Genomic DNA, 17,026 nt, shown 5'->3' with positions numbered 1-17,026 from the left:
TTTTTAAACATGCTGTATGACCTGTACAAGAGCTCATTGTGCATGGAGGGGGAGAAGGGGAGCTGTGTAAATCACCTATTGTTAATGGACTTCTAAACTTCTTTAAAAATAGTACTTATTATCCCAGAGAGCCTGCTTGCAACTGCAACCACTGCAGTCCCTATAGTTTCATATCTGCTACAATGGTTTGCATGCTTAAGATTAACATATGTTTCATGGAGAATGTTAGCCACAATAATTTATAATCTGTTCATGAGTTTTTCTTCTTTTAGCTTTGTGGCTAAATAATTTTAATGCATAACGGTCATATTTATGATGTCCTAAATGTCCTAAAATAATACTTCTTAATTATAATTTTGCTTTAAAAAGAAAATTCACTAGCCACTAGAGGGCATCTTGGAACACTAAATTTGTAGAAGTGATCTCCCATTGTAATCTAAAAGCAGTTCTTTCTTACTCTGTGAATTGTACTTTTTTCAGTTTTTGCAGGGCAACACTTTATAGAGCAGATAAAGAAAGTGCTATAATGCCACTGTATATCTACAGCGGTTCTACAAGAAGGAAGATATTCTAACAGCAATAGTAGACAGCAATGCATTTCAGAGTGGATTCCGCCGAAAGAATCAACGTGAGTCTGGGTTTCGAGATGTGTAGTGTAAAAGGTGCAGCAGAGCCTCCTTGAGAACTGCACAGTATTTTCCAAGCGACATTCCGCTCAGAAAATACATAGTGGGAATGGGCACTTAGGCGTGTCAGGCACCATTATGTTGTGTGCCCCATTAGGGCATATGATGGCAGCATAGTATGGTTACTTTTGCTATTTTATCTATTACGTTGTTTGCACTCTCAGCTATTTTTTTCTTCTCTTTTTATTGCTGCATTCTGGGCAAGATCCTCCACGCTGGCTGCCAGATGAGGGGGTATTTACCAGTAGGGCTGGGCGGTATACCGGTTCATACCGAATACCGACATTTTTGTGCTGCACGATATAAATTTTTCCCAATACCGCAATACCCGTTTGGCCCCCTCCCCCTCTGGAATGAAAGAATTATCAGCGCTGCGCTGTCCCCACATCAGGGAACTAATCAAATGTGGCCCGCGAGCGCTGTTCTGCCCCGCCCCAATTAATTATCAGCCCAGCGCTGCTGCTGTCCCCATCGGTTTACTACTCACATGTCATCCGCAAGTGCCATCCTCCTTGTCCTCCTGTTTGTTGCGGGCCGCTCTTCACCCCCCCCCCCCCCCCCCGCTCTGTGTTTCCCCCGTGAAAACTTGAAACCTCCCCGTGATAAAGGAGGTCCTGTGTAGACAGAGCAGGGGAGGGGAGGAGCTGTGTACATCTTCGTTCTCCCCCTGCACTGTCTTCTTGTATTATGCAGAGCTCCGCCCTCCATCCTCCGGGAGGGGGGAAGAGGGGGCGTGGCTTAATTATCTCCTGCAGACGTGCAGTGAAAAAATCAAACCCATGGCTCTGCCCTCCACGTGCGGTGAAAAAATCAAACCCATTGCTCTGCCCTCGCTCCTCCCTGCTCTGCCCTCGCTCCTCCCTGCTCTAGCTTCGGCAAACTTCAGCCAGATTTTTTCACGGGTTTGACTTTTTCACCTCACACCGGCGCTGACACTCTATACTGTACGTTGGCTGTCCTGGCATGCTGGGGGTTGTAGTTTTTCAACATCTGGCGGTCTGCAGGGTTGAGACCACTGCTATACGCTGTATCCCTATGCCCGGGCTCCAAAAGTTAAACAAAATAAGCTTTTACTCACCTTCCCCATCGGTCAGGACCAGCTACCTGGAGACGGGAACGTCTGACAGCAGTCAGCCTATCACCAGCCGCCTCGGCCGGTGATAGGTTGAGCCCACTGTTATGTAAGAATCCAGCTCCATACATGACAGTGGGCTCAGCCTATCACCGGGCGAGGCGGAACATCGCTGCGGCCGGTGATAGGCTGACGGCTGTCCAACGTTCCCGTCCCCAGCATAAGTCCGACGTCGGAACATGCGTTAGTTTATTTTGTTTACCTTTTGCAGCCCGGGCATAGTTATACAGCACAGTATAGAGGTCAATGCCGGCGGCCGCAACAAACAGGACGAGGAGGGCAGCGCTTGCAGGTGATATGTGAGTATTTACCCCGATGGGGACAGCGCAGTGTCTGGCTGATAATTAATCTTTGGGAGGGGGGGGGGTAGATTTGGGGAATACCGTTATATACCGTGGAACCGCCATAAGTTACAAAAATACCGTGATACACATATTTGGTTATACCGCCCAGCCCTACTTACCAGACATAATAGGTGGAAGTCAAACCCTTGAGACCTCCCTCTTAGAGCCGAAGAGAGGAGAATTAAAACAGCAGTGGCTCCCTCTGTGGCAGACTCTGCACATCCGTATAACAAATGGTTGGCCAGCTGGAGATGAACATGTATGGCCAGCTAGAGATTCTCCTAGCAGTACCAGTTTCAGGAGCCAGAGCAACAATAATCTACCAATTTTTGGAGCTGCTATCTTTAGTGGAGAGTTTGTCTTTATGACACAGATGCCTTAAGTCAAGGATAAAAAAAAAAAACTGAAACCCTCTGTTTTCCATTTGACTTATGTCTTGGGTCAGGAACCCCCTCTATGAGCCGGAGCAAAACTCTGTTCTGCGAGACCCATCTTGTTTGGCTGGAATATAATACTATATTTTCCCAGTAGTGGAAAATGAGAAAACTAAGCCCCATGCCCACCCTATGAATGTAACAAAAAGGACCTATGAGTGGAGGGTTAATCCAATATTATTTACATTTGACCGCTAAGCAATCACTAAGACCCTATATTTCTCACCCGATATAAAACTTAACGTTTATTGAGCCAAGATTAAAATAACCTCACACATATTGATCCATAGTCCATTAATTGGCATGACACTGCATGCTAATTGAATTGAAAAGATAGATTGTGGCTGCAGTCCACAATCTACAAGTGTGAGAAAATTAAAATTCTAACACATTGTGTTCTAACACAGCTCCAGTAAGGTCTCCTCATACATGGTCATAGGCTCCTCTGTGGTGACATAGCCCAACTGGGCACAAAGATATGTAACAGGGTTGATGTTCCTGGAGGGATCCACCAAATGGGAAAGGATTTAGGCAAACTAGAAACATGGTCAGAACTCTGGACACTGAAATTTAATGTGGATAAGTGCAAGATAATGCACCTGGGGCGTAAAAACCCTCAGGCAGAATATAGAATATTTGACGCAGTCCTGACCTCAGTATCTGAGGAAAGGGATTTAGGAGTAATTATTTCAGAAGACTTAAAGGTAGGAAGACAATGTAATAGAGCAGCAGGAAACGCTAGCAGAATGCTTGGATGTATAGGGAGAGGTATAAGCAGTAGAAAGAGAGAAGTGCTCATGCCACTGTACAGAACACTGATGAGACCTCACTTGGAGTATTGTGCGCAGTACTGGAGGCTGTATCTCCAAAAGGGATATAGATACTCTAGAGAGAGTTCAGAGAAGAGCTACTAAACAAGTACATGTATTGCAGGATAAAACTTACCAGGAAAGGTTAAAGGACCTTAACATGTATAGCTTAGAAGAAAGAAGAGGCAGAGGGGGTATGATAGAGACTTTTAAATACATAAAGGGAATCAACACGGTAAAGGAGGAGAGCATATTTAAAGAAGAAAAACTACCATAAGAGGACATAGTTTTAAATTAGAGGGGCAAAGGTTTCTGCAGTAATATCAGGAAGTATTACTTTACTGAGAGAGTAGTGGATGCATGGAATAGTCTTTCTGCAGAAGTGGTCGCTGCAAATACAGTGAAGTTTAAACATGCATGGGATAAGCATAAGGCTATCCTTCATATAAGATAGGGCCAGCGACTATTGATAGGATTAGGATCACTGGGCAGACTAGATGTGCCAAATGGGTCTTATCTGCCGACACATTCTGTTTCTATGTTTGGGCCAGGATATACAAGCTTGTAAAGTAACATCTTTGACACGTCAGCTTCATTAATCCCATTGCGCTCCTGAACCCTATCTCTGCCTGGTGTATACATTTGTGCAGTAACAAACCATGGCAGATGTACCGAAGATTGTACTGCTCATGCGCAAGATTTCTAGGCAAGGTTTTGCTGTGTCACTGCAGAGGAGGCCTATGAATATTTTTGAGAATACACTGTTACTGGAACTGCTGGACTGGCTTATTAGTAAACATTTGGCCTATGTAACACCCCCAGTGCATCTAAAAACCTCAATTACAAATTATTATTGACATGGTTTTCTCAAAAACAACACCACAAATTAAAGGTACCAGTGTGATCAGTGTCATAAGCTGTATTTGCAGATACCCATAGGTTACTATAGGCAACCCTGCTGATGGATTCCTTTTAGGTTTGCTAACATTTACTAGATATTGTATGAAATGGCCAATTTTAATTGGTTCAGCCAACTGTTTAAACATATCTATTTTAATAAATAAATTAAAGGGGTACTTTGGTGGAAAACAATTTTTTTCTCAACTGTTGCCAGAAAGTTACACAAATTTGTAAATTACTTCTATATAAAAATCTTAATCCTTCCAGTACTTATCAGCTGCTTTATGCTCCACAGGAAATTGTATAGTTCTTTTCTGTATGATGACAGTGCTCTCTGCTGAAACCTCTGTCCATGTCAGCAGGAGAGGTTTGCTATTGGGATTTGTTCCTTCTCTGTACGGTTCCTGACACGGACAGAGGTGTCAGCAGAGAGCACTGTGGTCAGGCAGAAAAGAACAACTCAACTTCCTCTGGGGCATTCAGCAGCTGATAAGCACTGGAAGGATTAAGATTTTTACATAGAAATAAGTTAGAAATCTGCTTAACGTTTTGGCTGCAGTTGATTTTATGTGTGTTTTCTACCAGAGTACAAGCTGGAGTTTTTTAGTTTTCACCACCTATTTGCAGGATTTTCAGCATTGACAATACAATTCTTTAATCTGTAGAGCAGTGCTCTCAAACTGTGGCCCTCCAGATGTTGCAAACTCCAAGCCCTTGGCTGTCCGTGCATGCTGGTAGTTGAAGTTTTGCAACATCTGGAGGGTCACAGTTTGAGACCACTGCCGTAGAGCAACAGTGAAATCCCAGCAAGTATACATATGCTGCAGTTGTCATAACCCACGTGATTTCTTTGCATGTTGCATGTAAATCTAAGCTCAAATGTGATGAAGGATGAAAACTTATTTTAATGCAAAAAAGAAACGCATGAAACTTCATGCAATTTTAGAGGATTGTAGTCACTAAAGAAATGATCTGCAGGAATGAACCATCCCTTTAAACAAGCAATTCCTTCTTGATTCTATTTGAGGTTTGTGAAGGACCTGAACATTGTAAGCATGTAATTGAATTAGGAAAATGCAGCTTAAAGTTTTATATGCTTTCTGTGATTTGTAATAGGCAAAAAAGCTTGTCTAAAAAAAAGATGCATTTATTGCAGACTGTTAATCCTGGAACATGTGGCTTTACTTTTCACTCTTTTACCTAAAGTATATTGAGATTGTTGCACAATAGACTAGCTAGTTATTTTCCTTGGGTTAATGAAAACTCTGTTGTAGCAGAGTCAATGCTGCATTCTCTGCAGATATCTCTGCAGAATAAACTTTGTATTAGTCAATCCAAAAAATTCTAAATTCTCAAATGTTAAAGTGTACCTGTCATTAATTTTTTTTTTTTTATATATCATATAGAAAATAACATTTGTAAAATACATTGGTTAAAAAATGTGTATATTATGGTTAGGGCTGGGCGGTATACCGGTTCATACCGAATACCGACATTACTGCCCCCCCCCAATTAATTATCAGCCTAGCGCTGTCACCATCCCCATCCTCCTGTTTGTTGCGGCCGCCGGTGTGAGGTGAGATTTCCGAACCCATGAAAAAATCGAGGAGCGGTTAGACTTTTGCATGGGTTTGGAAATCTCACCTCACACCGGCGCTGACACTCTATACCAGTGGTCTTCAACCTGCGGACCTCCAGATGTTGCAAAACTACAACTCTCAGCATGCATGCTGGGAGTTGTAGTTTTGCAACATCTGGAGGTCGGCAGGTTGAAGACCACTGCTCTTTACTGTGTGGTATCTCTATGCCCGGGCTGCAAAAAATAAACAAAATAAACTTTATCTTACCTCCCGTTGATCAGGTACTAGCCTCATCTGCTTCCTAGGGAATGGAACGTCGGACAGCCGTCAGCCTATCACCGGCCGCAGCGATGTTCTGCCTCGGCCACTGATAGGCTGAGCCCACTGTCATGTAAGAAGCCGTCCAAAGCTCCTTACATGACAGCGGGCTCAGCCTATCTGCAGCCGAGGGAGAACATCGCTGCGGCCGGTGATAGTCATCGCCGGTGGCCGCAACAAACAGCATGAGGAGGGCAGCGCTAGCGGGTGACATGGGGGGGAATACGGTTATATACCGTGGAACCGCCAAAAGTTACAAAAATACCATGATACACACATTTGGTCATACCGCCCAGCCCTAATTATGGTCGCTGCAGCTGTTGCCTGTGTGTCTCTGTAAGCTGGGTATGACTCTGTGCAGTAAGGACAGGTATGGCTCTGTGCACTGAGAAGCAGGGCTCTGTGCAGTGAGGACAAGCAGGAATCTGTGCACTGAGGACAGGCAGGGCTCTGTGCAGTGAGGACAAGCAGGGCTCTGTGCAGTGAGGACAAGCAGGGCTCTGTGCAGTGAGGACAAGCAGGGCTCTGTGCAGTGAGGACAGGCAGGGCTCTGTGCAGTGAGGACAGGTAGGGCTCTGTGCACTGAGGACAAGCAGGACTCAGTGCAGTAAGGACGAGCAGGGCTCTGCAGTGAGGACAGGTAGGGCTCTGTGCAGTGAGGACAAGCAAGACTGCACTGACAACAGGCAGGGCTCTGTGCACTGAGGACAAGCAGGGATCTGTGCAGTGAGGACAGGTAGGGTTCTGTGCAGTGAGGACAAGCAGGGTTATGTGCAGTACGAATGAGCAGGGTTCTGTGCAGTACGGATTAGCAGGGTTCTGTGCAGTGAGGATAGGCAGTGCACTGAGGACAAGCAGGGCTCTGTGTAGTGAGGCTCTATGACACATCCCCGGCTTACATAGCAGGATGATTGAGAAGTCAGGAGCCTGCAGAGATCCCTGCTTTTCCTGCTCTCACTTCCTGTATTTAGGCTCCTCACAGAGACACACAGGCAGTAGCTGCAGGGACAGCATTTTTTACTAAAAAATATACGCACATTTTTAACCAATGTGTATTACAAATATACATATAATAGTATTATCTACATTATATAAAAAGTTTTTGCAAACAACATGTTCACTTAAAAAATTCACTGATCAGCAACTCCTTGATGTGTTCTTCATGTAGTTGTATGAAACAATCATAGTCTTAAGGAGCACCATGTTCTTACAGATTTTAAACATATTGCAAGAAACATTATTTTGCAGTTAGTAACTATAGCTAAGGTGAACCCAAGCCTGATCCCCGGGAGGCAGATCCGCTACCTACATCTGTAAAGCGCTTCATGGTGGTTGTGTCTGGCACACAACCCCTCAAGGTGAGCATATATCTATCGAGTGCAACCCTATGTGATTAGCTCTACACCTTTATACATCTACTACCCTTAGAGGAAGCTCTGTTCTATGGTGATGGTTTTAACATAAAAATGTAAAAAAAAAGAAAAATAAAAAAAAACCTGGACAGACTCCTCTCCTTCCTCCATTAACATTTTTACAAGGCTTATATTTTTTTCATAGTAAACTTGTGTTTCCATACTGACCAGAAGTTTACTAGAAAAGAGGACTGACAATTAGGGCTGCAACTAACAAATATTTGTAAAATTGATTAGTTAACCGATTATTGGTTCGATTAATCAGATAATAAAAAACGAACCTGGATAAGGGGACAAGGGAAGGGTTGACGGGAGGAAGTGGCAACTGCATTCTGAAGAGTTAACGGGGGAAAGAGAGAGGGGACAGCATCTGAAGGGTTATTGCAGGGGAGGAGAAGCAGTTCACAGACCTTAGATTTGGCCACCTTCTTACACCAGGAAGATCTGTCACTGCACATGATGGAGAACGGAGCTCCTGGCCAGACAGGGGGGGCTCCCGCGATGTCAGGACCATAGGCTTCTTGTCTCTGGAGGTGGCGAGGACAAGGAGACCGCACCAGCTTCCAGACTGCACGCCAGGCCATGGTCTTAGTGCTCGAGTTAGGCCGCATATAGTGCAGGCTAGCAGCATCTTCAAAAAGGCATCAGAAAGTAAGGGGAGACAGAGGGGACATTTAGGGGCAGACTGAGGGGCTAAAAGGCAGGGAAAGTAGTAACAGTAGTAGGTATACTATGTTACTTGGCAATGCACCCTAATCAACCGATTAATCGGTTATGGAAATCGTCAGTATTTTCGTCACGATTTTCATTATCATTTTTTATCGATAATATTGATTAATGGTTGCAGCACTACTTACAATACAATTGCTGCCTCTGCAGGGTTGGTGTCCACACCGTCTCAAAAAGATTTGGATATCCGCAGCGGTCTTCCTGCCTTTATGCTTTGATCCCTTGCAGTGTTTATAACTCTCCCGCTAACCTGTACAGGAAATGTATGTTACCTCCGAAACTGAGTGAGTAAGCTGAAAGAGCAGCCTGAAAGAAGACCCTCATTGATCTTGGCAACCAAGTATGTATTTCTATAATATTCCAAGCAATGGAGTAAACCGTGATTTCCTTTTTGTCAAATTCACGTGGAATCAGATTGAGAAACTTCTGTATGCTTTTATGTTAAACCAGAGACCTATTGAGGTACAGTTTAGCTATATGTGCTGCTTTGCATGCATTTTGCATCAAGAGTGTACATAGCTACGGTATAATAGGAATTGTACATGGGCCCAAACACACTTTTAATGACCACACCTGGCCAGGTTGTGCATATTGCACTCAAATGAGCTAGGGAGAGGTATTTTAATCCTTCTCAGCCTGCTAGCTTGCTCTTGATTTCAGCTTCAATCTGGTTTTAGTCTTGTCTGTTCTCACTTGTTACTTTGATTTAGCCATGGCTTTGTAGTTCTGAAACTTTTTACTAGTTTTAAGCCTAATCCTGTTTGTTAGTTCTCTGTTTGTACTATGGTGGGTGCAATTCTGCCTAGTTTGTTTTTATGTGAACCTGTATCTTGACTTGTATTCACATTAGTTTGTGTGTTTTGTGCTCTGCCACCATATAGGTCCTGATCCATTGCTCCTAGCTTTGCTCCTATACCTGATGTTGTTTCTCTGTATTGTCTGTGTATTCCAGAACCTGTGTATCCTGAATTGTATAGAATCCTGACTAGTTTTTTGTGCTTGTGTTTTGTACTTTACCAGGTTATGGGTCTTGATCCATAGCTTATCATGCTTTGCCCCAATGCCTGGTTTCTGTGTTTATTCTTGTGCGATCCTTTACCTGTTTATCACTGTATAGTGTCTGACTTCACTTCCTGTATACATCTGCATTCCTGGTAAACCTGCTGCTATATCTCCTAGTAATCTGTTTTGTCATTTATCATTCCTGCCGTTTATAGCTTTTTGCTATTTTTGCCAATCGTGCCTGTGGGTACTGCCCGTTGTAAAAGGGGGCGCAGCCTAGCCCCATATCTCATTTATAAAATATACGCCAATATGCTTACGTTACATATATTGTAGCTAAAATCTATACCAGGTTGGAACTTCAAAGTGCGCCATGAGGAACAGGCGCAACAACAGGTAATTAATTAAGAACTCTATGGCTGCCAGATCTTTACTAAAGGCTGCGTGTGGCCATCACATTTTATATAATCTATTATCCAGGATTATATATATATATATATATATACATGTGTGTGTGTGTGTGTGTGTATATATATATATATATATATACACACACACATATTTAACCCCTTAAGGACTCAGCCCATTTTGGCCTTAAGGACTCAGACAATTTAATTTTTACGTTTTCATTTTTTCCTCCTCGCCTTCTAAAAATCATAACTCTTTTATATTTTCATCCACAGACTAGTATGAGGGCTTGTTTTTTGCGCGACCAGTTGTCCTTTGTAATGACATCACTCATTATATCATAAAATGTATGGCGCAACCAAAAAACACTATTTTTGTGGGGAAATTAAAACGAAAAACGCAATTTTGCTAATTTTGGAAGGTTTTGTTTTCACGCCGTACAATTTCTGGTAAAAATGACATGTGTTCTTTATTCTGAGGGTCAATACGATTAAAATGATACCCATTATTATATACTTTTATATTATTGTTGCGCTTAAAAAAAAGGGAGGGGATTTTTCACTTTTTTTTTACTTTTACTTTTACATTTTTTTACATTTTTTTTTACACTTGAATAGTCCCCATAGGGGACTATTCATAGCAATACCATGATTGCTAATACTGATCTGTTCTATGTATAGGACATAGAACAGATCAGTGTTATCGGTCATCTCCTGCTCTGGTCTGCTCGATCACAGACCAGAGCAGGAGACGCCGGGAGCCGCACGGAGGAAGGAGAGGGGACCTCCGTGCGGCGTTATGAATGATTGGATCCCCGCAGCAGCGCTGCGGGCGATCCGATCGTTCATTTTAATCGCGAACTGCCGCAGATGCCGGGATCTGTATTGATCCCGGCACCTGAGGGGTTAATGGCGGACGCCCGCGAGATCGCGGGCGTCGGCCATTGCCGGCGGGTCCCTGGCTGCGATCAGCAGCCGGGATCAGCCGCGCATGACACGGGCATCGCTCCGATGCCCGCGGTTATGCTTAGGACGTAAATGTACGTCCTGGTGCGTTAAGTACCACCTCACCAGGACGTACATTTACGTCCTGCGTCCTTAAGGGGTTAATTAAGATGCAAAATTAGAGAATGTTACAAAATCTTGTAATATTTTTTTTTATTGGACGAACAGTATTTTGTTGGATCCATTATTTATTGGACTGACAAAATACTGTTGTCCCAATAAAAAATAAAAAAAACATGAAATACTGTTAGTCTAATAAAAAAGGTATAACAATATTTTACATAATTGTATGATTTTGCATCACTGGACTAATATGGCCACTCCAAACTAGTATATTAAATATTTAATACAGTCCAGGTAGTATTGCTTTCTTTTGGCAGTTCAGTGGCATAAATCTTGTATCCATTGTATCGCACATACTTGTTTTTGTAATAAAACTACCCAAATAGAAGAACTACACTACCACGTTTCGTAATAAGATTCTGTATAAATGTCCCTATCCTTTGTGTGTGTATGCATTGAAGTACCAGCACATTTCCTTTTCGTTTTTCCATTTAATGGCCCTTATAATTTCTGTTTGTTCCATATGAGGTAGTTTTCTTCTAGTGCTTTCTGAAGCTGTTCATTTATCACTTTTACAAGTTGAGCTCCATCACAATCGGCTTCCCTCTGTCCTCCCCAGACTGTCAGAAAACCCAAACACAGTAAAGAATGTGAGCTGAAGCTGTCCACAAAGAGCTGCTATAAAACCTGAAAATAAAATATGATATATTAAGTAGCTGTTGAGCCTCACTCGGGGAACTCGGGTCATTACAGGTCAGACACTGGAAATCAAGTCTGGACTGCAAATGTAAGCTATCCAGGCAACAGACTAAAGCCTGCCTCAAAGGGACGGAGGTCTCTCACTCCTCAGGCCCAGGGACAAGAAAATAAACAGTTGGCTAAATGGTTTCTGATGGAAAGGTAAAGCTATCTACCAGCTTGTCACAGTAAATCAGATTTGTGGAACAAAGTCGTACAAATAACTATGCATCAGACCCAGCTAATAATATCGGATCATCAGGGGGTCTGACTGCTCTCTACCTACACCGAAGGGTTAGCAGCACTCCGGCAACCACTGCCGACTCTTTGTTGTTTACCAGGTACAGCTCCGTACATTTAGATGTGACGGCTGCAGTACCATGTACAGATGTCACATGTAAAGGGCTGTACCTGGTAAAAAAATAAAGTAGCTGGGTACCGTTTGTAATTGGGGGTGCTATAAAGAAGAAAAAAAATAATATATATACATATATATATCCAGCTGCTTGAGAATGGTGTTTCGAGAACATCGAAATGTCGCACTTGCACTTTATGTTCATGGAATAAACCATATTTACTTGGATATCTCGGTGTGCTGCGGTCGCCTTTTATTCCTCGATATGCTGTGTGACCCTGTGATCGGGGCCCCATAGACCTGCTTGCACCTACTACTGTCCACCTGGATGTGCTGCCTTCTGTTATTTATATATATATATATATATATAAATTTAATATAAATATATAAATATATATTAGGCCTGCACGATATATCGCAAAAGCAATCGAATCGCGATTTTTGCTTTTTGCGATATAGCGATACGGCCCCCCGGGAAAACATGCGATTATCGGCTCGGGCTTACTTCTATGGCGGGGGCCAGCCAGAGCAGGTAAAAACTAGTTTAAATACTAAAAGTCAGTGTTTCCCAACCAGGGGGCCTCCAGTTGTTGCAAAACAACAACTCTTAGAATGCCCGGACCGGCAAAGGCTGTCTGGGCATGCTGGGAGTAGTAGTTTCACAACAGTTGTAGGCACCCTGCTAGAAAAACACTGAGCTAAGGGCACAGGGAGAAAAATTAAAAAAAAACTTCTGCTCACCTAGTCCCGGTCCCTGCAGATTTGTCTCCGTGCGCTCCAGGGTTTCCTCTCTTCTTAGTACAGGCAGTAGGACCTTTCCCTTTTCAGCCAATCACTGGCCACAGTGGTGTCACGTGTCCCTGATGGGGAAAGGTCTTGTACTGCAGCAATACACTAGGTTTCCCGGGTCCTGCGGAAGATTTGAAATCCGCCCAGGAAACCCAGTGTATTGCTGCAGTACAAGAATGTGACAGGAGGGGAAGGGGGGGGAATGTGACAAGGGGGAGGAGAATGTGACAAGGGGGGGGAGAATGTGACAGGGGGGTGTGACAAGGGGAAGAGAATGTGACAAGGGGGATGAGAATGTGACAAGGGGGAGATGTGAATAGGCGGTGGGCCTCTCTTTCTCTCTTATTCCCTGCACTGAAGCTGCATGTTTTTGGACATACAATGCTATTCTTTTGCAGTTTTATTTGTTTTATCCCAGCTCAGTTGCTTCTATACATATTGAGCTTTTATATTACTGAATTTTGGTGATTTGATCAGCCCTCAAACTCACAGTCTACTATGTGGGGGTCAACATCATGACGTATCAAATCCCTCTATGTCTAAGGGATCAGGAAAGCAGGGATCTAGTAGGTGAGTCTATACAGTGGTTGCTCACCAGCCTGTCTCTTCTGTCTGCATATTTTCTAGTGCCTGCTGCTTAAAAACAAGCAGGAGGCACAATACAATCATCAAATAGGACACACTAGAGCAGTGTTTTCCAAAGAGTGTGCCTCTATTGGGTGCAAAACTACAACTCCCAGCATGCCCAGACAGCCTTTGGCTATAGAGTAATGTGTGAATTCCTATGAGATGCAGCTTCAGTCTTTCTCCTTGTGATATGTTTCTTCCTGTCAGCTTCTACAAGCAGGAGACACATTAGAATCATCAAGTAGGAAACACTAGAACCAAAGGCTGTCCAGGCATGCTGGGATTTGTAGTTTTTCGCCAGCTAAAGGCACACTGTTTGAAAAAAAAAACACTACTCTAGTGTGTCCTATTTGATGATTCTAATGTGCCTCCTGCTTGTTTCTAAGCCTGTGGCTGACAGGAAGAAACATCATAGCTGCATCTCATAGGAATCCACTAATTACTCTATAGCAGTAGTGGAACAGAAGTTCAACTACAACAGGTATACACAAGAGTCGCTGTGTGATATCCTAATAATAGTCTATGTTGCACCATATAATTAAAAAAAATTAATTCAGAAGTGCTTCTTTAACAATTTCCTGTTGGGAAAAAGAAGAGGCTTGAATATAATTTACAAAAAAGTACAACAATAAAATTGGAAGGGTATATACAAAAGAAAATTTAGCTTTTATATCTGATGTATGCAGAAATGGCAGGCAAGAATATTGAAATGTCTTTTCTAAATGTGTTAACTATAATTTAATCTATTTTTGTTGGTCTAAATAGTTTGAATAGATGCGATGTACAATGATTCATCCACAATTTTTTGACAGAAGGTTGGCCAGGGCTACAGGCTATATAGAAAAGGATTATCGCACAATACTGTGTTTTGACAGTATTTTAAAGCATCAAACAACCTTTCTATATGTCATTTATTTCCCCCATTGAATTCAAAATAAAATGCTTGACAGTTCACATATTGTTATTTTTTATTTTTTTCATTATTAAAAACAGACATGATTTTTTGGGGTTAAAACTTTGAAACTCTTGTAAATGGCACGTAGAGATGAGCGAAGTTACAGTGATTCGATTCGTCACGAACTTCTCGGCTCTGCAGTTGCTGACTTTAGCCTACATAAATGAGTTCAGCTTTCAGGTGCTTCGGTGCACCTGAAAGCTGAACTAATTTATGTAAGCTAAAGTCAGCAACTGCCAAGCCGAGAAGTTTGTGACGAATCGAATCACTGTAACTTTGCTCATCTCTACTGGCAAGCAACTCTTGTAAATGGGAATAAACTATACATTCAGTCTTTCCTAACTATACAGGTGGTGTACTTCTAACACTAGAGGTGAGCGAACTTACAGTAAATTCGATTCGTCACAAACTTCTCGGCTCGGCAGTTGATGACTTATCCTGCATAAATTAGTTCAGAGTTCAGGTGCTCCGGTGGATACAGTCCTAGGAGACTCTTTCCTAGGACTGTATCCACCTTTTCCAGCCCACCGGAGCACCTGAAAGCTAAACTAATTTATGCAGGAAAAGTAATCAACTGCCGAGCCGAGAAGTTCGTGAAGAATCAAATTTGCTGTAAGTTCGCTCATCTCTAACTAACACACTAGGCAAAGTCCCCTTTGTGGCTGCACACCTCAGGATTCCAGCTCTCATTATAGAGTCCTCATCACCTCCCGTGCAAGCTGACTCTCAACTAGTTTTAAAGCACAGTGATGAGCTGTCTTCAGCACCTGGGCTGAGCTGAACCAGTTTGAAAACCTGGAGTGGCCCAGGAAGGGGCTCCACTACCAAATTTGCCTTTCATCCTATAAAATTCTGGTCCTGATAAGAGGACTTACCAAGGTCCTACCAAGCTAAGTCTCAATAGGGATTTAACTATTTCCTGGAATCCTCATATCTCACCAAGCTATCTCTAGATTAGATATGCGTTTCCTGAAACCTGGTATCCATATACGACAGGTTACTTGAGGAAATAAAGCAAGCCCGCCCCCGGCCACCATTCCTCGCACTGTCTTTCACTGTCTAATAATGTTTTGTTAGACTCTCCTAATCTGCTATGCCTAATTTATTTATTTATTTATTTTATTTTTATTTTTTTTTTTTTTTTTTTTTTGGGGGGGGGGGATTATTGATCAAGAAAGTGTTTCTTCTTGGTGCGTGTTGCCCCAAATGACCCTTTTGTTAGACCCTCAGAAACCCCTTAAATGACCTTACATGAATGATGAATTCAGCAATAACAACCATCTGCAGAGAAAACATTCCCAGCTTATCCAATATTTTTCAAAACAATTCACCGAATCTCCTTTTCCACAGATGCAGACTCTTTGGCCTAATTGTCTGTACATCTGTATCTGTCATTAGTTGTTCATAACTTATCAGGCCTTGTCATTTCTGTTCCTTCAGGTTATTAAGATTTGGACTGATAATTAAATAAAATGTTATTTCCTAAATGATGGCCAATGGTAGAATTATCTGTTAATCAGCAGTACAAGAACCTACAACACTTTCTTTTAAAGAGGTGTTGTCCTGGACTAGAAAAACATTGCCACATCTATCCATGGGTTGTGTGTGAGTGCTGACGGTTGGCAGCCACTGACATTCAGAGTGACCTACTGCTTACCTCAGCTTAGCTGCACACTTAGCTCCTCCACCCCTTTGCAGGCTTTAGGCATATTCCTCTGTACTCTTGTAGGCAGAGACCGTTTCTGGAACACCTTGTAGGGGCCATGCATATGCCATCTCTTTAAGGGCCTGTGCGCATCCTTAATTCCTGTCCTCCTCCAATCCCTGTTAGGCACTGCCTATATGAGAGTACTCCTCCCTTTCTGTGGTGCATGAGCAATAGTGTAATCTATCTACTAGCACAGGTGACCTGAACCTGATATTCTGACCCTGCCTCTACCTGACCCTTCTGTACTTTGCTGATTCTCCAGTTTCAGAGATGATCCGGGCTGTCGACTGTGCTGTTGTTTCATTAAGCCTGCTACCACTTGACTGCACCTTAGCTCACTTAGCTCTGCTACACTTGCTATATCCTGGCTGCATCTATACCAACTTAACACTGCTGCACTACCAATTACAGCATCAGCTAGCCCCTCCTGCCTGTATCCCCAATGCTTTTCACTGGGGTGCGATGCCCTGCCTGGCCAGCCTCAATCTAACCTGGTCTACTCCTGGTCTCCTCTTGCAGAAAGAGCCTGGTATGTTCCCTACAGCAGAACACTTCCAAGTGTGGCCCAAAGTCAAACTGGTAGGTGGCACAGCGGATCCACACTGATTGCGGTATATCAGTGTGGTATTACAGCTTAGCTCCATTGAAGTCAATGGAACTGAGCTGCAATACCCCATTTAACCTGTTGCCAGGTGTGGCACTGTTTTTGGTACAAAATCATCCATTTTCTTTCAGATTACATAGTGGTCCTTATCAGCAAAATTTATAAGCCTAAAATGTACCTAGTATAACACTTAGAGCAGAAGGCAGGAAATCTTGTCATAGTGGTCACATAGGCCCAGAAACTTATATCAACTTTGTAAATCGGCCTGTGATAGAAATACATTATTTTTCCAAAACGCACTGAGGGGACTTAATCGTTCTTGTAGCTCTCTTGGAAGCCCAATAGTTACTACATATCAGCTATTAGCAAAAATTAGAAGGCACAAGTTGCAGCACCATAGGCCAATATACAATACTCTCACAAAAAACT

The 17,026-nt window shown here is 42.8% G+C and overlaps 1 protein-coding gene across 2 annotated transcripts in view; it reads left to right on the top strand.

The window, feature by feature from the left end:
• The window catches only part of CWC27 (CWC27 spliceosome associated cyclophilin), a 183,479-nt gene that overhangs the window by 148,266 nt on the left and 18,187 nt on the right, over positions 1-17,026 (top strand). Inside the window, exon 15 of one of the 2 annotated variants that reach the window (XR_008848056.1) lies at positions 481-628. The exons of the other annotated variant lie outside the window; for it this stretch is intronic. The gene's annotated coding sequence lies outside the window, so the exon portion shown is untranslated. The remainder of the gene's footprint in view (positions 1-480; positions 629-17,026) is intronic. 2 annotated transcript variants of the gene reach the window in all.

This window comes from Hyla sarda, chromosome 1 (assembly GCF_029499605.1).
Source record: "Hyla sarda isolate aHylSar1 chromosome 1, aHylSar1.hap1, whole genome shotgun sequence".
Taxonomy (NCBI): domain Eukaryota; kingdom Metazoa; phylum Chordata; class Amphibia; order Anura; family Hylidae; genus Hyla; species Hyla sarda.
This window is presented reverse-complemented; position numbering and strand designations above follow the sequence as displayed.